Below are 20560 nucleotides of genomic sequence, written 5' to 3'. Positions count from 1 at the left end.
CCCGCAGGGCAGGGACAGGGGCCCGCCCAGGCCCCGGGGAAGCCGGGTCTTCCCTGGGACGCCTGGAGCGGGAGCCCAGGGCCCGCCCCTCCGGGAGGAGCCAGGCGGCGGCGGCCGATCCGGCCAATGGCGAGAGAGGACGGCGGCACAACGTGGAGCGGCCGCGGAATGTAAACACGCCGGAGCGCGCGGCCCGCCACGTGCGGGGCCGGAGCCAGCAGCCGGGCGACGAGCGGCTCGGCCGCCCCGGGCCGGCAGCGCATGGAAGGCACCTCAGCCCCGGGAGCAGGTACGTGTCCGCCGCGTCCTCGCGCCCCGCCGGCGCGCGGGAAACCCTCGCGCCGCGCCCTCCCCTCCTCGTCCCGGTTCCGGGCGCCGTCCCCGTTTGTCCGTCCGTCATTCCGTGGGACCCGGCCGGGGGCCTGGACGGGCCGCATCACGTGCGCCCAGCCCGGGCTGCGCGCCCCGCCCCACCCTGCCCCGCCGCCAGCGCGCCCTGCGGAGCCCGCGCGATCGGCCTGCGCGGGAGAGCAGCCCGCCCGCCGGCGATCAAGAGAGCGAGCGCTGCTGGGACGTGGCGGGCCGCCATCGGGCGTTCCGGCTTGGCGTTCCCGCCGCCTGCACGCGCACAGGCCGGGTGTGCGGGTGACACTCCGCGCACAGCCTCGCGGCGGCCGGGCCGCAGCTCCGGAAACAAAGACCCCCTCCTCCCCCGGGCCGCGGGGCCAGCAGCCGCGCGGACCCTTCCAGACATGCGCCCCTCGGAGCCCGGGAAGGACCCAGCGCATGCACCTTTGGATTCCGAGGGCAGTCTCTTACACCGGCCTAAAGCTCGTTCTCCCCAAGTGACACGTAGGCGACAGAATCGGAGGGAGAGGCACAGAGAGTCCTAGGCCTAACAACCAGTAATGCTTATCATGGCTCTAGAGAGGCGGGAGCTGCCTCCTCCTGAAGTTCCTGTGGTCTTGTACAGTTTAGAGACCTAACCAGTGGTGACGAGAAAGCTCTGTGTGTATTTCAATAAATGTGTGTTAAATGAGTATAAGCAAAACAGATGGCCTACAACCTTAGCTCCATACTGAGTTCGAGACCAGGCTAAGTTAAGTTACACTGTCCTAAAAAACCAAACGATGGCCTGTGTGGGTGAGCACCAAGATATACTGAAAAACGAGGGTTGTCGTTCACATAGGGTTTGTCTTAAGTATCATATGCCGAGCCAAATAAGTAACTAAATAAAGTCATTAGAAATGTACTGTGGCCGTATCCTTACTGTTATGTGAGCAGAGTAGCCGTAGTGAAGGCAAAATTAGGATGATTCTCTTGGGCATACACCCAAAGGAACTGAGTCAACATTAAAACAAAACAAAAACAAAGGCACCAACCTGGGCAGTAATGGCATAGAAAGGAACTGTTGAAAGAGAGACTGAGCAAGGGTGAATGATGGGAGAGGAATAGGATCAGGTTTTATGCAGCCTTAGAATGTCATGGTGAACTCTTTCTGTATAGCTAATATGTTCTGATAAAAATATTAAATTTGGTGGTGTACAGAGACTTCTTCCATATCAACTAATCAGAATTGATGATCAATAAATACAAACCATTCTGTCTTTTATATACCCTTCCTCCTTCCGCATAGTGAACTCCAGGACGGCCAGGGCCACGTAGAATGAGTATAAAATTCCTTTATACATTTAGAAAATTTAGCATTTTCTGAAGAACCTACTGTGTGTGCCCTGAAATCTGGCTAATAAACTGTTAAACTCTACAACATTTCTTGGAGTAATTATTTTAATTTGAGGAACAGGTTTCTTTATTAAACCAGGTTCAGGGTTTATACCTCTTGTTCTGGTTACTGATTTATCTTTGAGGCAGGCTCCAAGGCTAATCTGGGCAGGATAGTAAACCCTGTTTCTTTGAAATAAAGTCAAACCTAGCCGACATACTTCCAGTTCCTGTGTCTTTGCCATGCCTTCTCTGTAGACCTCCCAGATCTTTGTACCCCATAGTTCTGTCCTCTAAACAAGACACCAGTGCCTCCGTGAGCCCTGAACCTAGAGCCTCCTGTGTAACTACCACAGGTATATTCTTGGCCACATTTTTACTTTTAGTTTTTTGAGATAGGGTCTCAGTAAGTTTTCTGGGCTGTCCTTGAGTTTGCAACTCTCCTGCCTCAGCTTCTGACCTAGCAGGGATTACAGGTCTGCACCACCAGGCCCATCTTTGTTCATCTTTTTATAGGTAGTTAGCACATGGCCCAGAGAGGTATGCTGGAGGACCTTGGTAAATGCTAGTTTGATGGATGATGGGTAAGAGAAGGTTGTGAGACAAGATCTCACTGTGTAGCCCTGGCTGCTCTGAACTTGTGTTGTAGACCAGGATGCCTTAAACTCACAGAGACCTGCCGTCTCTGTCCCAACTGCTTTATACTCTTTCTCTAGTTAGCTTCTCCAATAGTTTAAAACTTACGGAAAAAAGAGTGGGCAGACTAGAGCTCCCATGTCTCCCTGCCTGCTTCACACATCCTAATATATCATATATACTATATGCATGTATATGTGTAAGTCATATATACATATAATATCCAGTGCAACAGCATATCATATACTATATGCCTATTATGCGTATATGTAAGCCATATATATCTAGTATCACAGTATGTCATATACTATATGCATATATATGTATATATGCAAGTCACATATACATATATATCTAGTGCCACAGCGTATCGTGTACACTATACATATATGTAAATCGTATATACACACATATCTAGTGTCACAGTATATCACATATATACTATATGTATATATGCATATACATGTAAATTGTATATACATATATAGCTAGTGTCAAATGTTTTGGGGTGATGTATTTGTCGTTAATAAGTCGGTGTTGATGTGTTGTTGTTATTATTAACTAAAGTATATGCTCTATTCAGTTTTCCTTAGTTTTTACCTAATGCCTGTTGGTTTGTTTGGCTTTGACACAGGTTCCCATGACTCTCAGGGTGGCCTTGAATTCTGTTTGTAGTTGAGGATAATTTTGAACATAATGCCAGTGCTGGGATCACAGAGTACACTATCATAACCAATTTACAGGGTTCTGGGTGGGACTATAACCTATTTAGACAGGGTCTCTCACTGTCTATAGCCAGCTCCAGCTGGCCTTGACTTGCTAGCAAAGTTGGCTTGAACTTGTGATCCTCCTGCCTCCACGTCCTAAATGATGGGATTCCAGGCATTCATCACTGTGACAGGCCTTTGCCTGTGTTTTTATCCCTCCACAAGCACTTTTAGATATACCACATTCAAATGTGTATATCAAATGTGTCCGTAGTTTCCTTTAGCCTGTGACAAGTTTTCAGCCTTGCCTTGTTTTGCATGACCGAAACATTTTAAGAAAGCTGATGAAATGTTTTGTAGGCTGCCCTTTAGCATGGGGTGGGGTGTTGGAATATTTTTTGTATTTGTTTTGTGTTTTGCCTGTGTGTAGGTGTACCATGTTATTGTCTGGTTTTGTGTTGAGTGCTTTGCCTGCATAAATGTGTGCCATGTGCTTGTCTGGTGCTCACAGAGGTCAGAAGAAGCCATTGGATCCCCTAGGACTGGAGCTACAGATAATTGTGAACTGCAGTGGGTGCTGAGAATTGAACCTTTGCAAGAGCAACAAGTAGTCTTTTTTTTTTTTTTTTTTAAGAGAGAGAGAGAGAGAGACAGGGTTTTTCTGTAGCTTTGGAGCCTGTTCTGGAACTCTCTCTGTAGACCAGGCTGGCCTCGAACTCACAGAGATCTGCCTGCCTCTGCCTCCTGAAGGCTGGGATTAAAGGCGTGCGCCACCACCGCCTGGCTAAGTATCAAGTATTCTTAACTGCTAAGCCAACTTTCCAGCCATGCTTTGTTTGTGAATTGAGGATGGATTGATGTAGAATGCATTTCATTTCATTGAGCTAGGATTTATCATGCCCTGATTTATCATGGTTGATGTTGACCCTTGGTCACCTGTCTGAGATAATCTTTGCCATTGTAAAGTTAGGCCTTTTTCCATTGCATGCTTTGACTCTTTGGGAAGAGTCAGCATATGCAGCTCATACCTAAGTATCGAGGAAAAAAAGTCCCTTCCTTTCAAGTGAAGACCCACAGGTGTAGTTCCTTTGCACTGAAAACCTCTTATGGCTTAAGTTTCTCCATTGTTTGTATATGACTATTTGATGGAACACAGCACTTAATCTTGTGGTGCAAATTGTGTAACGCTTTGGTCTTTATATTTTTAATACTTTTTAAATCAAGAAGCTGATTTGAAGCTAAGCAAAAATGGATTATACATAATGATAATTAGATAATAATGCTTGGACCCTGGTGAAGACCAGTGGTTTATCTTTCAGAGACTAGACCCCGTTGCCTTAAGGTGGCCCCATGCTTGAGAATCATAGTGGCCATTGCTTTACTTGTGGGATATGTGGACAAGCTCATGCTGGGGAAGAACTGACTGTAACACATCTCATGCAGCCTCTTGAGTGCTGGCTGAGCCAATGCGAAAATGACTCACTACCAGACCCTCCTACTTAATCACCCCCCCTCCCCCCACACACATATGCTTTGCCTTGTCAGTGCCTTAAAACCTGCCATCTTACTTCTTGACCCTATTCTGGATCAGCTGATTCACGACTGTTCCCAGATACTTAGCCAAATACACGGGACATGACCTGTTTTGAGAGACCACCCAGTGCCTGATGTAGAACTCACCTGTATACCGATGGGGGCAGTTTCACTGGGGATGGAAAAGGGATGTGGGCACGGCAGTGGTGATGGAGGAAGAGGAATTGGGCTGAAGTGTCCCCTCCAGGGTCATCAGCCCACAGAGCTGAATTGATTGCCCTAAGGCCTTGGCAACTAGCAAGAACAAGAGGCTTAATGTATATATGATAGCTGCTATGCATTTGCTGCAACACACATACATGATGCTGTATACCACGAGTGGGAGCTCCTGACGGCGAAGGAAGAACTATCAAAAATAAACAGGAAACCCCGGACTTGTTAAAAGCTCTGTGGCTCCCAGCTCTCTAGGTATCAGCCACAATCCTTAAGCAAAAACCAAATCCTTCAACTGCCTGTAATGTAAGCCTGGCTTACCCCTTCTGCTGCCAGCAACACTGCATGGGTTGGTCTGAGTCTGTGAAATATCCATTAACAGCTACCCCTTCATAGAAAGGGGGCTTCGTATCAAGACAACCAACAGGATTGGGTGAGGTCTGGTCTAGTAGCATTGAGGACCTGGAACCCCGGACAAAGAATGGTACTACAGTCTCAGTAGACTACCTCAGCCATGGTTGGGTCCTCTAGTTACTTTTAGAGGGGGGAATGAGAGTCCTAGGCCCCAGAAAATCTCTGATCCGCACCCCACACACAGACCCCAAATGGCTAGGCTCCAAGCCCCAACTTGGGAGGAAACACAACCTGAAAATGGGACCAGAATCAGGGGAAGAGACACTTAGTCCCCAAACCTAGAGCCCGAGAAGAGCCCCTGAACCCTGAAACTAGGTCCAAAAGAATGCACTAAGTCCCTAGATTCAGGACATAACAAAGATACTCGCCTTGGCCCCAAGATTAGGGTTAAAAAGATAGAAAGAACCAGAAAAAGAAACACAGTTTGGCCCCAGAAATGGAGCCATTTCTACCCCTGACTCGAAACCAGCCAATCCCTTAGCAGAGAAAACGGACCAGTCAGGGCCTCAGGCAGTTACTGGCAGTTGGGAATTCCTCGCAGGCCTGGAAAGCCCCCTTACATCATCAGAGGGCAGCCAGTCCCAAGCCTGGAACTGTGGAATTCCCACTTCTACCACTAGGGGACAGCCAATCACAAGCCCTGAGGCTTGGAATTTTCCCGAGCCTCTGCCCCTGTATAAACCCCCTGTGTTGTTTCTATTGCTGTTGCTGTCCGGAGTTAACTCGGGAGTAAAGAGTCAGTGTTTTTGCATCAGAGTTGGTCTCGTGGTGATTTGGGTTCCAGAATTCGGGCATAACATACCCGTGATGGCCATAACTTGTAGCAGATGTGTGATTACCAAATCAGCCTTTTCAGAACTCAAAGCAGTTGCCCCTTGTAAACCTGAATAGGTTTCAGTGGTGTGATGTACATATTTTAGTTTTCCAAATTCTACAAAATGAAACACATCCATTTGCCAGATTTAATTCCTTTGAGTGCCCTTTGGGTCACTTCCTGCAGGTAGTGTCGTTGGGTCGTATAAAGAACAAGTGGGACATTTCCTTATAATTCCCTTGGCTTGTTGCCATGTGATAGAAACGAAGTCTTTTTTAAAAAAAATCTTTGCTGTTGACATGATGTTTTTTATGAGACCTCCAGCACATTTCCAAACAATAATTGATCGGTTTCTGCATTACCTTGTGCTAGAGAACGTGGCAAACCAATATGGGATCGGATGTGTGTTACATGTATGTGATGATTCTTATTCCTGATTTTATTTTGTAACTGAATAAATAATAAGGTCAATTCTTAAGCATCTGGTATAAGTTCAGCAGTTTCAATATGCAAAACTTTTTTCTGCAAAATGGTATATTGAGAGGATCTTTAAAATCCCTTAGTACCATAAGAAAAGCATATAATTCCGACTTTTGAACAGAATCATAAGGGCTTTATTCTACTTTACTTAAATCTTCTGATATGTAACCTACCTTTCCTGATTTATTTCATCAGTATAGAATGTAGGAGTTCCAATTATTGGTGCAAGGAAAGATCCAGCTAATTATCTTTATTAGTTGAATTCTCTTGCTTCAGGGGTATTTGTTAATCACTCTCCAGAATACCATAAACTCTTTGCCAGGGTTCACTTTCTTCCCATAATTTGTCAGTTTCATCATCCTTAAAAGGTCCTATAATTTCTACTGGGTCTATTCCTGCTAATTGACAAAGTCTCAATTTTCTTTTTAGAATTAACTCAGAGACCTTTCCACATAAGTTTTTAATATTTCACTCAGTTTATGTGATAAAAAAGATCCATTCTCAGATCATATCTTCCCTCTGCATTAGAATTCCTGAAGGGGAATGTTTGGAGGGTAATATGACCAGAATGCAGTTGGGGATCATGGGGATCTGAATCTTATGTGCCTTCTGTAATTTCTCTTCTACCAAAACCAATTCTCTCTCAGCTTCAGCTGATCATTGCCTATTTAAGTCCTTGTCAGCATCTAAGAGTTCGTGTGAATTAATCAGCTGATCAGATTTTATCCCAGTAGCTGTAGCTGGGAGATGTGTCCTAGCGAGCTCTGATGTCATCAAGAGTCTGCGGTCTGTCTCTTACACTTTGCTCCTTTTGGGGTCTAATTTTTTATAAACCTATTTTATAGCCTAAATAAATAGACTCTCCTTTTTGTATTTTCCAGGAGCAATTTGTAATCTGCAACAAAGCAAAACTTTCTTCTTCAAACAGTCTTTCTAAAGTGTCTGCATTTGACTCCGATACTGAAGGGTCATCCATGTACGGTAAACTACAGACTGAGGAATGTGCTTGCTTGTCGTTTCCAACAGCTGCTGGACAGCCATAGGGGTTTGTCTGTCAACCATTTTAAAGGTGTGGCTGTTGTGCCCTGGTACAATCTGAGTGGTTGGTGACTTTATAATATCTTGTAATATTTTTCCCAGAAATATATTTTAATTTAAGGTTTGTTTCTAAGATTGAGGGAATGCTAATCTGGGTATTCCATTGCTGTAACAAATCACATCCCACAAATTCATTGCTGTTAGCCACGTATGGTTTTAATTTTCCTTTCTGTCCTTCTGGCCCTATACATTCGACCCATCTTGCTCTCTGCTTTACCTGAGATTAAGTTCTGATCCCTAGAAGCTGAACATTTATGTATTGAAGAGGCCAAGATTCTGATAAAATTGTCACATCCGCACCTGTGTCTATCAGACCTTCAATGAAAATGCCATTTGTTCATATTTTAAATTTTGGTCTTTGTTCATTTATAGAAGTTTGCCAAAATACTTGCTTTATATTTTCTCCTATTTTTTGTTCTCTCTTCTGTAGCTGTTCTGTTACCCAGAGTAGCAGTATGGCTTCTTACACTAGGAATTAGGTTCTTTAATTGATTTGGTTAGGAGTTTTCTCTATGATGGCAGGAAATGGCTGAATCAGATTTGGCATAGGTTCTGCAAGAGGCCCGTCATGGAGTTTGCAGTGGCAAAAGGTTAACTTGAATATCTTTTGATCTACATTCATTAGTCCAGTGCCTGTGTTTGCCACACCTTCTGCATAATCCAGAAGGGAGGAGTGTTCTGTTTGGATTATGCTTAGAAAAAAAAAACTGTTTCTAGGAAAGCCCGGTCTACAATCACTTTTAAGGCATCTATAATTCTGTCTTTTCCATCCTAGAACTTAATGAATGGAGTCATGCGCCTGTTCTTTCATTAGCACAGTTGCACCGTGCTGTTTCATGTGTTGGCACTCTGTCCGTCCGTCCTTCCTTCCATGTACACAGTACTTTGCCTGCATGTATACCTGGAAGCCAGAAGAGGGCACCAGATCTCATTATAGAGGGGTTCTGAGCTATCATGTAGTTTCGGGAATTGAACTCAGGACCCCTGGAGGAGCAGCCAGTGCTCTTAACCTCTGAGCCATCTCTCCAGCCCAACCTCTCTTCTTTCTTATTTCTGGTTGATGTGCTGGTGTGTGGATGCCTCATGGCTTCGTTTTTCATTTTTAGCTATCATGAATAAAGATGTCATAAATATTCTATATATCCACAAGGAAGTCTTTTTTTGTTTGTTTGAATATACAGATTCTTTATTCCTGAGAGTGCAATTTGAGGATCATAGGATAGGTAACAAGTTTTGACTTTAGGATACATAAAAGGATCTGTACAGATAAGGATCAGTTTCAGAGATGTGTTAAATGTGATGGCTAAAGTCTCTAATCTTAACATTTGCTAAGCCAAGACAAGAGCTGCAAGTTCAAGGCCAGCTCTCAAAAGGCCAAGAAAGGGGACTAGAGAGATGGCTCAGTAGTTAATAACACTGACTGCTCTTCCAGAGGACCCTGGTTTTGTTCCCAGCCCCCATGTAAGTTCAGTTCCAGAGAATCTGATACCTTCTTCTGGCCTCTAGGGCCATGCATGAAATGGTATACAGACATACATGTAAGTAAGGCACCCATACATATAAAAAGAAAATAAAACTCTTTAATTTAAAAAGCCAAGAAAAAAATGATATATATATAGTTTTTGGCCAGAAAAAAAAAAAAGACTGTAAATTGAAATATTCAGTATGGTTGCATTGGAAAGCATGCGAGACAAATGTTACACCTCCATGTACGTGTGAGGTAACATGTTTGTAAAAATATGTCACTGATGTCAGGACAGCGGAACCTTCAATGGGGGTGACACATGGGATTAGAAAAGCTCATGACAGTCTCCGTCTAAACGAGTAAAGTGGCATTTCTTTAAAGGCATTAGAAGCAGTTATAATAAATGTCAAGATTTGATAACCATGAATGCATATTCCACGACAGGTGTTAAACTCTGAGCTTTGTGGGTTTCTGCTTGCTGACTCAGCTCCCAAGGATCTCCTGAACTGTTGGGTACCACTTCAGCCTTAACCTGCTTGTTTAGATGAGGCCCAGCCCTGTCCTCTCTAGGCCACCATCCCGTGTGAACAGTTCCTATCTATTGCCTCAAGAGAGCCTGCAGGCCCTTGGTCCCCGCATCCTGGTCTGACTTGGTGCTGGGTGTTAAAGTACCTGTTCTTTCCATTGTTTTGGGTCTTTTTCTCTGGTGACTCAGGATTTCATTTGTGTGTTTCCCATTTGCCCATCTTCTCTGTCATTTCCTATCTAATTAGTTTTCAAATTTTCCCATCCTTCACATCTTTCACAGATGGTCCTTAAAATGCTGCCGTGGGTTTCTGCTTTTTTGTTTGTTTTGTTTTTTAATTGGTTTTTCAGCTCTGAAGTGTGTTTTTTTCCCTTTTCCTTTCTGAACTTCCAGTTCCTGGTTCAAGTACCTCCTATAGCTTCTGGCCTCTGGCCAACCCTTCTTGCTTTTCATTGCTTCTGCTTTATCATCTTCCTGCATAGCCGTTGCCTCATTACACTTTTAAAATTATCTTCTACTGGTGGTGATATTTTCCTAGTGAGTTTTCTTCCTGGGACAAGTTTTGCTATTCCTTCTCAGTTTGTTTTCTGGCAATATCTTACACAGACACTTTTTTATGCTACCTTTGATTGGATTGAGTGATACCTTTGTCTGGGTTAAGGTTTGTGTTTTGCTTTGAGGAGGCACCATGACCACAGCAACTCTTATTCAGAGGGTCAGTCCATTGCCATCATGGTGGGACATGCCTGTCTGCAAGCGGACATGGTACTGGAGAAGTAACTGGGAGTTCTGTAGTGTGTAGGCAACAGGAAATGGCCTGGGACACTGGGTATGGCGTGGTCATATGTGAGACCTCAAAACCCACCCCACAGTGACACATTTCCTTCAGCAAGGCCACACCCACTCCAACAAAGCCACACCTCGTAGTAGTGCCACTCCCTATGAGCTTATGGGGGCCAATTACATTCATACTACCACAGCCTTTTATCTTTTATTTTGAGGTGCATTGTAGTCAAACCAACAGCCAAACAATCCTGTCATGGGGTGGGTAACGGAAGTACTTTCCTCCCACCTCTTCCTCCTAACTTGCCAAAAAGACCAGATGCATTAGCCACCTCCTTGGCAAGAGTGATTCGGGGAGGGACATCCCTTTCTTTGACTCTTCGCACTGACTAGAGCTAGCCGAGACACCGCTGTTGTTTGGGGGTCAGTGTTGTGGGATGTGTACCTGCGGGGACAGTCCACCTGCTGTTCTGAAGTGCATGACTTGACATAGCAACGTGTAACACCAACAGTTTTGCTGTCTGTTGAGAATACCCTGGCACACGCTCCTCCCTCGTTCTCACATAACCTCCTGTGTTCAGTTTGTGGACACTGTGACACTTTTTCTTTGCTTGCATCTCCCACTGAAAGCCCGTCACCACTTATGGCTGGTACCCTAGCACTGTTCCTGGCCAGCACTGGGCAGGGAAACACGGTGCATTCCTGTAAACCTTAGCATTTGGAAGGCAAAGCCGAGAAGAATGCTGCAAGTTCCAGTCCCGCCTGGCCTGCATGCTAAGTTTCAAGCCAGCCAGGTTTACATAGATGATAGCTGTTGTTGGTTGTCAGCTTGACTGTATCTAGAATGAACCGTAATTCAGAAATGGAGTGCACACTTGTGATCCAGATCTTAAAGCAAGAAGACAATGCTGTCTTCTTGGTCTGCATTTTAAGACTAGATAACATACGCCTTTAATCTAGACTTAAGGCAGGAAGGCAGAACTGGGCCCACACCTTCTGCCCAGAGTCTGTGTAAGGAGGAAAGAATCGGGCATCTGCCAAAACAGTTGTCTAAAGTTCAGCTTCTACAGCTCACTTCCTCCTGTTTCAGAAACCCAAAGACGACTTTCCAGCTTCTGTCATCAGCAAGGATGGAACAGCAGCCAGCCAGAGAGCAGAAGTGATAGTCTGGACTGGGCTCAGAGGTGCCTAGGAGCCTGGCACGGAGAACTCCGGAAGCCCAATGTCCGTTGTGAATCACTGTTCATACAGTGATGCTGCTGCCTTACTTTGACCTTGTAAAGATCCCTGATTACAGTAGACACCATCCAAAAGTATCCCCACCACGCATGGTCATCTTTGTTTTGTTGCTTAAAAAATAAGAGGTAGGTGTGTGCATGTGTTCATTCAAGAACACAATGATTTGGGTACCACAAGAGAAAAAGCACAGTGACTGTCTACAGTTAGAAATCTGCTTAACCGGGCTGAAGAGATGGTTTAGTGGTTAAGAGCACTGGCTGTTCTTCCAGAGGTCCTGAGTTCAATTCCCAGCAACCACATGATGGCTCACAACCATCCGTAGTAAGATCTGGTGCCCTCTTCTGGCCTGCAGGTGCACATGCAGGTAGAACGTTGTATATATGCATAATAAATAAATCTAAAAAAGAAATCTGCTTATCTAGTGTGTGCTCAGTTTTCTGTTTGTTTACTATGATTCTTGGGAGTTGGAACTAGGGCCTCTAGAGTGGTAGAGAAGCACTCTACCACTGAGCTCTCTCCCCAGCCATCTTTTTTGGTGGGGAGATGGATTCATGCATTTCACTAGAACAAATAGTCTAGCCACACATAGAATAAACTTGGTGATCATCGCAGCTATCACTTCTAGGAAACAGTTGTGCGCTTAAAGTGAAGATATAAGGGTTTCTTCATATGCACACCCATAGCACACTCCTAGTTGACTGGATAATGTAGTGAGTAAGCTGTTAGTGACAGATGTGTTAAGAATGTATCACACACACACAAATAATGTGTGAGATCGTCTGTTCTCTGAGGAACTGGGAAAGAGCTAGAATAGTGGCAGAGGGAAGGCTGGTGCCTTTCAGGCCCTTTAGCACGGCCCTCTTCACTTGCTGTTGATACAGGGTCTCACTAAGTTGCCCAGGCTAGCCTTAAACTCACTCTCTTAGCCAAGCAGATCTGGAATTTGGAATCTTGCTTTAACCTCTAAAGTAGCTTGGATTTCCGGCCTTTGCCAGCACACCTGGCTGCTCTCTAAGAAATTTGGAAGCTGGATGGGTTTTTTTTGGGTTCAGAACTTCTCAGATGTCTTGAAAGAGCATGAATGAATGCATTCATGCATATGTTTCTTGACAGCCCAGCAGGGCCTGAAATAATGCCCCCATAAGCCAAACATAACATTCCTTTTTTAAAAAATCAAATATATATATATATATACATATATATATACACATATATATGTATATATATATATATTTACTGGGAGGGATGTGTAATGTAGAAGCCATCATCCTCACTTGTCAGCTATCTCCCTCACTTGTTTTCCACCTTAGCTTTTGAAACAGTCTGTCACTGAACCTAGAGCTTGCTAGTCTTGGCTGAATTCTGGCCAGGTGAGCCAGTGGCACCTTACTGTTCCCATCTCGCAACATTGGGGTCACAGGTGTGCACTACCATGCCCAGCTTTTGTGGGTGTCGGGCATCTGAGCTCAGGTTCTCGTGTATGAATGGTAAGTGTGATGGAGGAGAGTTATCTGTCTATGTTTCTTTCATTGGTTAATTAATAAAGAAAACTGCCTTGGCCCTTTAAGAGACAGAAAATTAGGTAGGTGGAGTAGACAGAACAGAATTGTGGGAACAAGGAAGTAGAGTGGGGGAGACACTTCAGGCAGTCGCCATAGTGAGTCTCCATGCTGCTGCTCTCCGAGATGGATGCAGGTTAAGATCTCTCCTGGTAAGCCACACCTCGTGGTGCTACCCAGATTACTAAATATGGGTTAAAGAAAGATGTGAGAATTAGCCAATAAGAGGCTGAAACTATGGGCCAGGCAGTGTTTTAAAAGAATACAGTTTCCGTGTAATTATTTTGGGTAAAGCTAGCCGGGTGGCGGGACACAGCCCCGCCCCTTCACACTACAGTAAGTGCTTTACCAACGGAACCCTCTCTCCTGCACCTCCGGTTTTAGTTTTTACTTTTTTTTTTTTAAATGGCTGGCATTTTGTCTTCATTTATGTCTGCATTATATACATGCAGTTGCAGTACCTTCTGACACCAGAAGAGGGAACCAGATCCTCTGGAATTGGTGTTCCAGGCAGAGCTGCTATTGGGTTCTGAGATAGGCTCTGGGAGCTGAACCTGAGCCCTCTGGAAGATTGGCCAGTGCTCTTAGTGCTTGAGTCACCACTTCAGTGCCCCACTCAGAATTTCCGGTTCTATTTGATACTTTCACGGTTACAGAAAAACAAAACAGCAGCAGAGTATCAGCACATGGCAGAGGCATTGGACAGAACGTTGTGGCTGCTGAGTCTTAATTAAGACAGACCTTTTTTTTTTTTTTTTTTGGTTTTTCAAGACAGGGTTATTTTGGGAAGTAAGTTTGGTGACAAACTTAGAGGGGAATATCTTAGTTTCAAGGGCTTTTTGAGTATTGCAAATAAAGAATTATGGGCTGAACTTTAAATTTTATTTTTATTAGTGTGTATAAGAGATTGTGGGGCCGGGCGGTGGTGGCGCACGCCTTTAATCCCAGCACTCGGGAGGCAGAGGCAGGCGGATCTCTGTGAGTTCGAGGCCAGCCTGGTCTACAAGAGCTAGTTCCAGGACAGGCTCTAAAAAAGCTGCAGAGAAACCCTGTCTCGCAAAACCAAAAAAAAAAAAAAAAAAAAAAAAAAAAGGAAAGAGATTGTGGGAACACAGAACACTTGTGGTGGCCAGAGGGCAGTGTTTAGGAGTCTGTTTTCTTGTTCTGTTGTGGGATCCAGAGATTGAATTCATGTCGTCGGGGTTGCATAGTAAGCACACCACCACCACCACCACCAACAACAACAACAAATCAAACATTAAATCTACAAGAAATGGGCTGATCTTGTTACTGTTTTTGTTTGTTTGTTTTTCAGTGCTGAGGATCAAACTCAAGGCCTCCTGATGGTAGGGAAAGACTAACTCATCGCTAAACTGTATCTCTAGTCTGTAGGTCAGTTTGGTTAGAGCATAAAAAGTCTTTGCTTTAGTGTTGTACCAGTCTAGTTCTGGGGCAGGTGTACAAGAGCAATTTACATTGTTCTAAGGTTCGCAACTTCTGCTCATTTTATCTCTACCTCCCCAGTATTGGGATTACAGGCAGAACACCATTTTATCCAGTGTGTCCAGGCTTCATGCGTGTTAGGTGAGCATGCTATCAAACGAGTTATATCTCCACCCCTATTAGGTTTGTTTCTTAAGTGTAAGAACATTAGTGATGATTCTTTAGGCCAGCAGTTCCCTGGGCATTTCTAGAGCTGTCTCTGCATACATCTCTAGGGCCGAACCTGTGCATACATCTCTAGGGCCGCACAAGTGCATACATCTCTAGGGCCACACATGTGCATACATCTCTAGGGCCGCACAAGTGCATACATCTCTAGGACCACATATGTGCATACATCTCTAGGGCCGCATGTGCATACATCTCTAGGGCCGCATGTGCATACATCTCTAGGGCCGCACCTGTGCATACATCTCTAGGGCTGCACATGTGCATACATCTCTAGGGCCGCATCTGCATACATCTCTAGGGCTGCAAAATGACATTCTCCAGCACATTTGTCCAATATTTTCAGATCAGTAAGGCTTGACTTTCTGCTGTGGGACAATGGCTTTTTACCCTGTAAAAATTGCTTTAATATTGCTTTAATAAACCGCTGATTGGCCAGTAGCCAGGCAGGAAGTACAGGTGGGGCAATGAGAACAGAATTCTGGGAAGAGGAAAGACTCAAGTCTGCAATTGTCGCCCAGACCAAGAGGAAGCAAGATGAGAATGCCTCACTGGTAAAAGGATCAAGCCACATGGCTAACACAGACAAGAATTATGGGTTAATGTAAGGTATAAGAGTTACTAAGAAGCCTGAGCTACTAGGCCAACCAGTTTATAATTAATGTAGACCTCTGTGTTTCTTTGGGATTGAACGGCTGTGGTACCGGGCAGAACAGAAACCTCTGTCAACAGCTTTTGCGCTAGATGCAGTACACACCTGTAAATTCCAGCACTTGGGAGGAGAGGCAGAAGAGAGCCACTAGTTTGAGGCTGGACTGGTCCACATCCGAGACCCTGTCCAACTGTTCCTCTTCCTAAAACAATAAAACCCTTATTTGAAAGTTATTTTTCATTTCCAATGCTTTCACACTTGCTGCAAGTGAATATCTGATTTTTTTTTCCAGAATGAAATATTGACTCCTTAACACTGGAAACTTTGTTTTCAGACAGAGTCCCATGGAGTCCAGAATTTGCTTGTACCAAGGATGACCTTGAGTCCCTGGTCCCCCTGTTTTCCTCCACCTCACAAGTCCTGGGACTGGAGGCACATCACATGCCTGACATACTTGTTAGCTTCACCGTTGAACAAGGTATTCAAAGTGACCAGTGGCTCCCTTCCTAAGCGACACAGTTCAGGCTCCTCAGAGAAAAAAAATGCCCTCAGGTGATGAGACCATCTGACCATCTGAATGCACCAAGTCCCCTGGGATTTGTGTTCTCAGTGGTTTTGACTGGAGCTCCTCAGTGTTTCCGGACAGGCTGTTACAGGGTGGGCCTGGGGCCCTATACCACAAGGTCAGGCTCTGTTATGATATTAGGGGCTTGGTTTATCTCACAGAAACTGGCCGGCTCTTTAACCTCTTAATTTCACCCTATACACTTCCCCAGAGGCTGGGTTTACAATGTGAGATCACTGAATAAAATATTTTTATTTGTTAACTCCTTTTTTTTTTCAGAGTGAGGATGAATATTTATTCAGAGGGTTATGAAGGGGGAAGGAAGAATGGGGGAGGGGAGGGAAAGGGAGAGACGGAGGAAGTGGAGAAGTGGGGAGAGAGGCAGAAGCGAAGCCTCTTTGTTAACTCTTTAGTATAGTTTCCAAAAATTTGATGGATAATTTTCATGCTGTAATTTGTCCTTTAAGGGCAGGCAGATAGAGGTACCATCAACCAGTGTGCTCCGCTTGGTCCCTGGTATCTGGCACTAGTTGCCACCATCTTTGCTTACTTCCTGCTCATGCCCTCAGCTCCACTGTAACCCAGTCACACACTCTATGTTTCCAGTCTGTGTGTCCTGCTATCTCCAGGGTTTTATCTTTGGGTGATAGTAAATGTGGAACTGATAAAATGAGTTTCTCTTTTTTTTAAATTTGGATATGTATGACAGATTTTAATTTAGTTAGATGTTACAGTTTTGCTTAAAGCTTTTAGACCAAGGTTTATTGAGGTAATTTTTGAAACATTCTTTGTGGTAAAACAATTCAACAAAAGACTTAGGGCTCTGGATATGGTCAGTGAGTGGGAACTCGCTGTGCAAGCATGAGGGCTAGCGCTAGGAACCCAGCACACGCATGGCAGGTGGCATGGCAGGGTCTGGGATCCCAGGAGTGCCCAGGCGAGTGCAGCTCTTGAAGGAATTAAGAGCTTTAAGGTCATGTGAAGTCCTGCCTCAGCAAAATAAAGCAGAGAGCCACTGAGGAAGACTCCCAGTATGGGGAGACCTTGAGTGTCTCCCCACACACAGCATCCATACACAGAAAAAGAGAAACTGAATTTTTATTCATGTTAGCAGTAAACTTCTCCCCTTTAAAGGACTGGCCCTCCAAATACAAGTTTATTTCTACCTTACTTTGAGTTCAAGGCCAACCTGGGTTAGCTCAAACATTCAAATTAACTTTGGGGCTGGAGAGCTGGCTCCATGGTTAAGAACATTGGTTAATCTTCCTGAGGACCTTGGTTCAATTCCAAGCTCTTATTTGACAGCTCACAACTGTAACTGCAGACCGAGGGGACCTATCACACTCTTCCGACCTCCACAGGCACTACATGTACATGGTACACAGACATGTAATCCATTATACCTCCCCCAAAAGAATACATTGGTAAAAAGAAGAAGTACTACTTGGAAGTCTCTTAACTGTCTCTAAAATAGAAAAAGAAACTTTCCCCACTAACCTATTTAAATGCATTTTAATGTCTGTCTTCTACTTGTTTTGTATTACATATTCCAAAAAGAGAGAGAATAGAGACAATACCATACCCTCCCTTGCTCTTGTTGTTTGTCTTAATAGTTTAGAACCTTAAACTCCTTTAAGTAACTATTCACTTTAGATAGAAAACTTTATAAATAACTTTATATATATATATATATATATATATATATATATAAGCAAAGGCTTTTTTTCCCGTTCGAGACAGGGTTTCTCTGTGTAGCCCTGGCTACCCTAGAACTCACTCAATAGACCAGGCTGGCCTTGAGTGTGCAGCAGTGCTCCTGCCCCAGCAGCTCTTGAGCACTAAGATCACAGGCAGGCAGCACCGTGCTGTAAAAGGAGTGTGTCCAGTGCGTGTTAAACAGCTAGTGTGCAGGCAGTGCTAGACGCAAGATAAAAGAATCCAACACATGTTAAGTTAAAGGACATTTTATTTATTGACAGATAAAAACAGCGTAGCTCCTGGCAGTGCAAAGTGCACTACTGAAGCCATTACCAGGAACTGGTGTTACACACAATGTTTCAGCAATGCTACACGTGTTTTTGGCAAAGTGCTGTGCTGTCCATTCTGTATAAAACTGACCATCTGTGACCCAAATAGTATAAAATGTATAAAAACAGAAACACAGATAGTGGCTCAAGAAAACAAGCTGCCATTTATGCATAGATTGATGTACAGTATATAAACCTAACCAAAATGTCCCTTTTCAGTTTAAGTTGATGAGAGAAACTGTGCCCATAAACACATCACAAAGGCACACAACACAACCTGAAATGCTTCTCTGTATCCACAGCTCACAACCTGCCTTCAGGAGGCCAATGTGTGGGCAAAGAAAGAAAGAAAGAAAGAAAGAAAGAAAGAAAGAAAGAAAGAAAGAAAGAAAGAAAGAAAGCCAGCCACTTCTTAAAAATAACACACGATTATTGACTAAACTTCAAAACAAAGCCACACACACACCTGAGACCCTGAGGCCAATGTGTGGGGAAAGAAAGAAAGAAAGAAAGAAAGAAAGAAAGAAAGAAAGAAAGAAAGAAAGAAAGCCAGCCACTTCTTAAAAATAACACACGATTATTGACTAAACTTCAAAACAAAGCCACACACACACCTGAGACCCCCAAATGCACACACATCTAACCTCCCCAAGCACTGTTTGGTTTTTACAAGTCCACCTAGAAAACAATACTACACAAGCAGGAAAGTACAGAGCCAAACTGGTCATTTAACAGAGACACCTTTCAATATCACAAGGAAACATAGCAGTGACACGCAGAACATCATCTGTATAAGCTGTTTCCTCTGAACATTCACTTCTCTCCCACATGAAGGGGACTGTTGCCTACAAGAGAAGACTCTCTTCCTGGAGCATCTCTGCACCTAAGCTGCTTGAATTGGTGTCACATTTCAAGAGAAACTGGCCCATGACACAGGAAACAACACTGTCATATATACAGATTTGCTAAATAGACTAGCATTCATGTAAAATTTCAACATTATAATAAGTAGGTAGGGTTGCCATTTATAATGCACCAGAGGCTGATGGCATGGAACTACCTAACTTAAGAATTTAAAACTAATAGTATCTATAGGCCTCATAAAATAAAAAGATAACTTCAAGGCAACAATAGAAACATATAGTAGTATCTCCCAGTACAAGGAGCAGTCTCTTAACTCTCTAAAATAGAAAAAGAAACTTTCCCCACTAATCTATTTAAATGCATTTAAATGTCTGTCTTCTACTTGTAGTCCTTTGTATTACATATTTTAAACAAAAAGAGAGAATAGAGACAATACCCTCTCCTTGCTCTTGTTGTTTGTCTTAATAGTTTACAAAGACTGTCTGCTTCTGTGAGGGCAGAGCAAACTAGCAAAGCAATTCGGATCTCAACCCAAGTGAAGACCTAGGAAGCATGAATGGCAGCGGGTTCTGAGCCCTGGCAAGTTCTCAGTAAACAGTCTCAACAGAACCAAAGACCTGACAGGACAGCAGCCATCTGTGTGGGAACTGGAGAAATAGACACAAAGTTAATGGGTTAAACTTCCTGCAATGGGAAGTAAAACTCTAATCTTGCATCTCTGTAGCTACTCAACTACACAAACACAAATAGCCACAAGATAAATATGACGAGCTAAGTGTCTACATATAGGCAGAATATAACTCAGGAAATAGTGACTAACAGAATACACACTCTAAAATGTTTAACGCAAACTTTGAGGAACGTGGGGTCTTCTGTAAAAGTTAAAAAGCATACTCCAGATGGATGGCGGATCCATACCATGTGTTTCAGACTTTGCAAGCAAAGTTCTAGGCTATCGGTTTAGAAGCGGTCAGAGCTCCTAAAGGAGTCTTACTCCTTTCTGTGTTTTGTTTATACTGCTGGGGATGGCACTCGGGACCTTGCACATACTAGGCAAGTGCTCTCCCACCAAGCCACATCCCCATCCCTTGGGGTCTTCTTACTGCTTGTACTGTTAATGCACTGAAGTACATTGTAAATCACCAGTGGTTATTACAGCAAAGTGATGATGCTCATCAGTGGCTGGCTAATCAACTTATAAAATGCATTCTGGCCATGTTTCAAAAAACATTTATCAGGTTAGCACTGCTCTGTGTTATTGGGTCTTATACACAGCAGTTGCCTAACAAAACACCTAATAACCAGGAATTTCAGTTTTTCTTCAGTTCTTACATGTGCCAATTTTAGCCAGAAACTTTACATTCTCACACAAGAACCACAGTGTGCTACCTACTGTAGGTGCTGTGGTAATCTTAACCCTAAAGAAAAAAGTCCCAGTAATTTATCTGTTTGCTGGTTTTCAGGAACAAGGCAAAAGCACTAGGCACAGACAAGGCAAATTAAAAGTCAGTAACTGAAAGAGATGTAAATGTTCTTACGGGAACAAATCTGGAGGAAAGTTGTCTTAAAAACCAAAAACTACCGCAGTTTAA

At 43.9% G+C, this 20560-nt stretch overlaps 1 long non-coding RNA gene across 2 annotated transcripts in view; it reads left to right on the top strand.

Annotated features, from left to right (window-relative positions):
- The first annotated feature begins 165 nt into the window (after positions 1 to 165).
- Positions 166 to 20560, top strand: part of LOC119826247 — an 80504-nt gene continuing 60109 nt past the window's right edge. Inside the window, exons 1-3 of one of the 2 annotated variants that reach the window (XR_005287389.1) lie at positions 221 to 289; positions 7401 to 7588; positions 11482 to 11956. This is a non-coding gene — a long non-coding RNA (uncharacterized LOC119826247). Of the gene's footprint in view, positions 290 to 7400; positions 7589 to 11481; positions 11957 to 20560 lie in introns of those variants that run through there. The other variant, XR_005287388.1, reaches the window with a different exon arrangement.

This window comes from Arvicola amphibius, chromosome 11 (genome assembly GCF_903992535.2).
Source record: "Arvicola amphibius chromosome 11, mArvAmp1.2, whole genome shotgun sequence".
NCBI classification, from domain to species: Eukaryota; Metazoa; Chordata; class Mammalia; order Rodentia; family Cricetidae; genus Arvicola; species Arvicola amphibius.
This window is presented reverse-complemented; position numbering and strand designations above follow the sequence as displayed.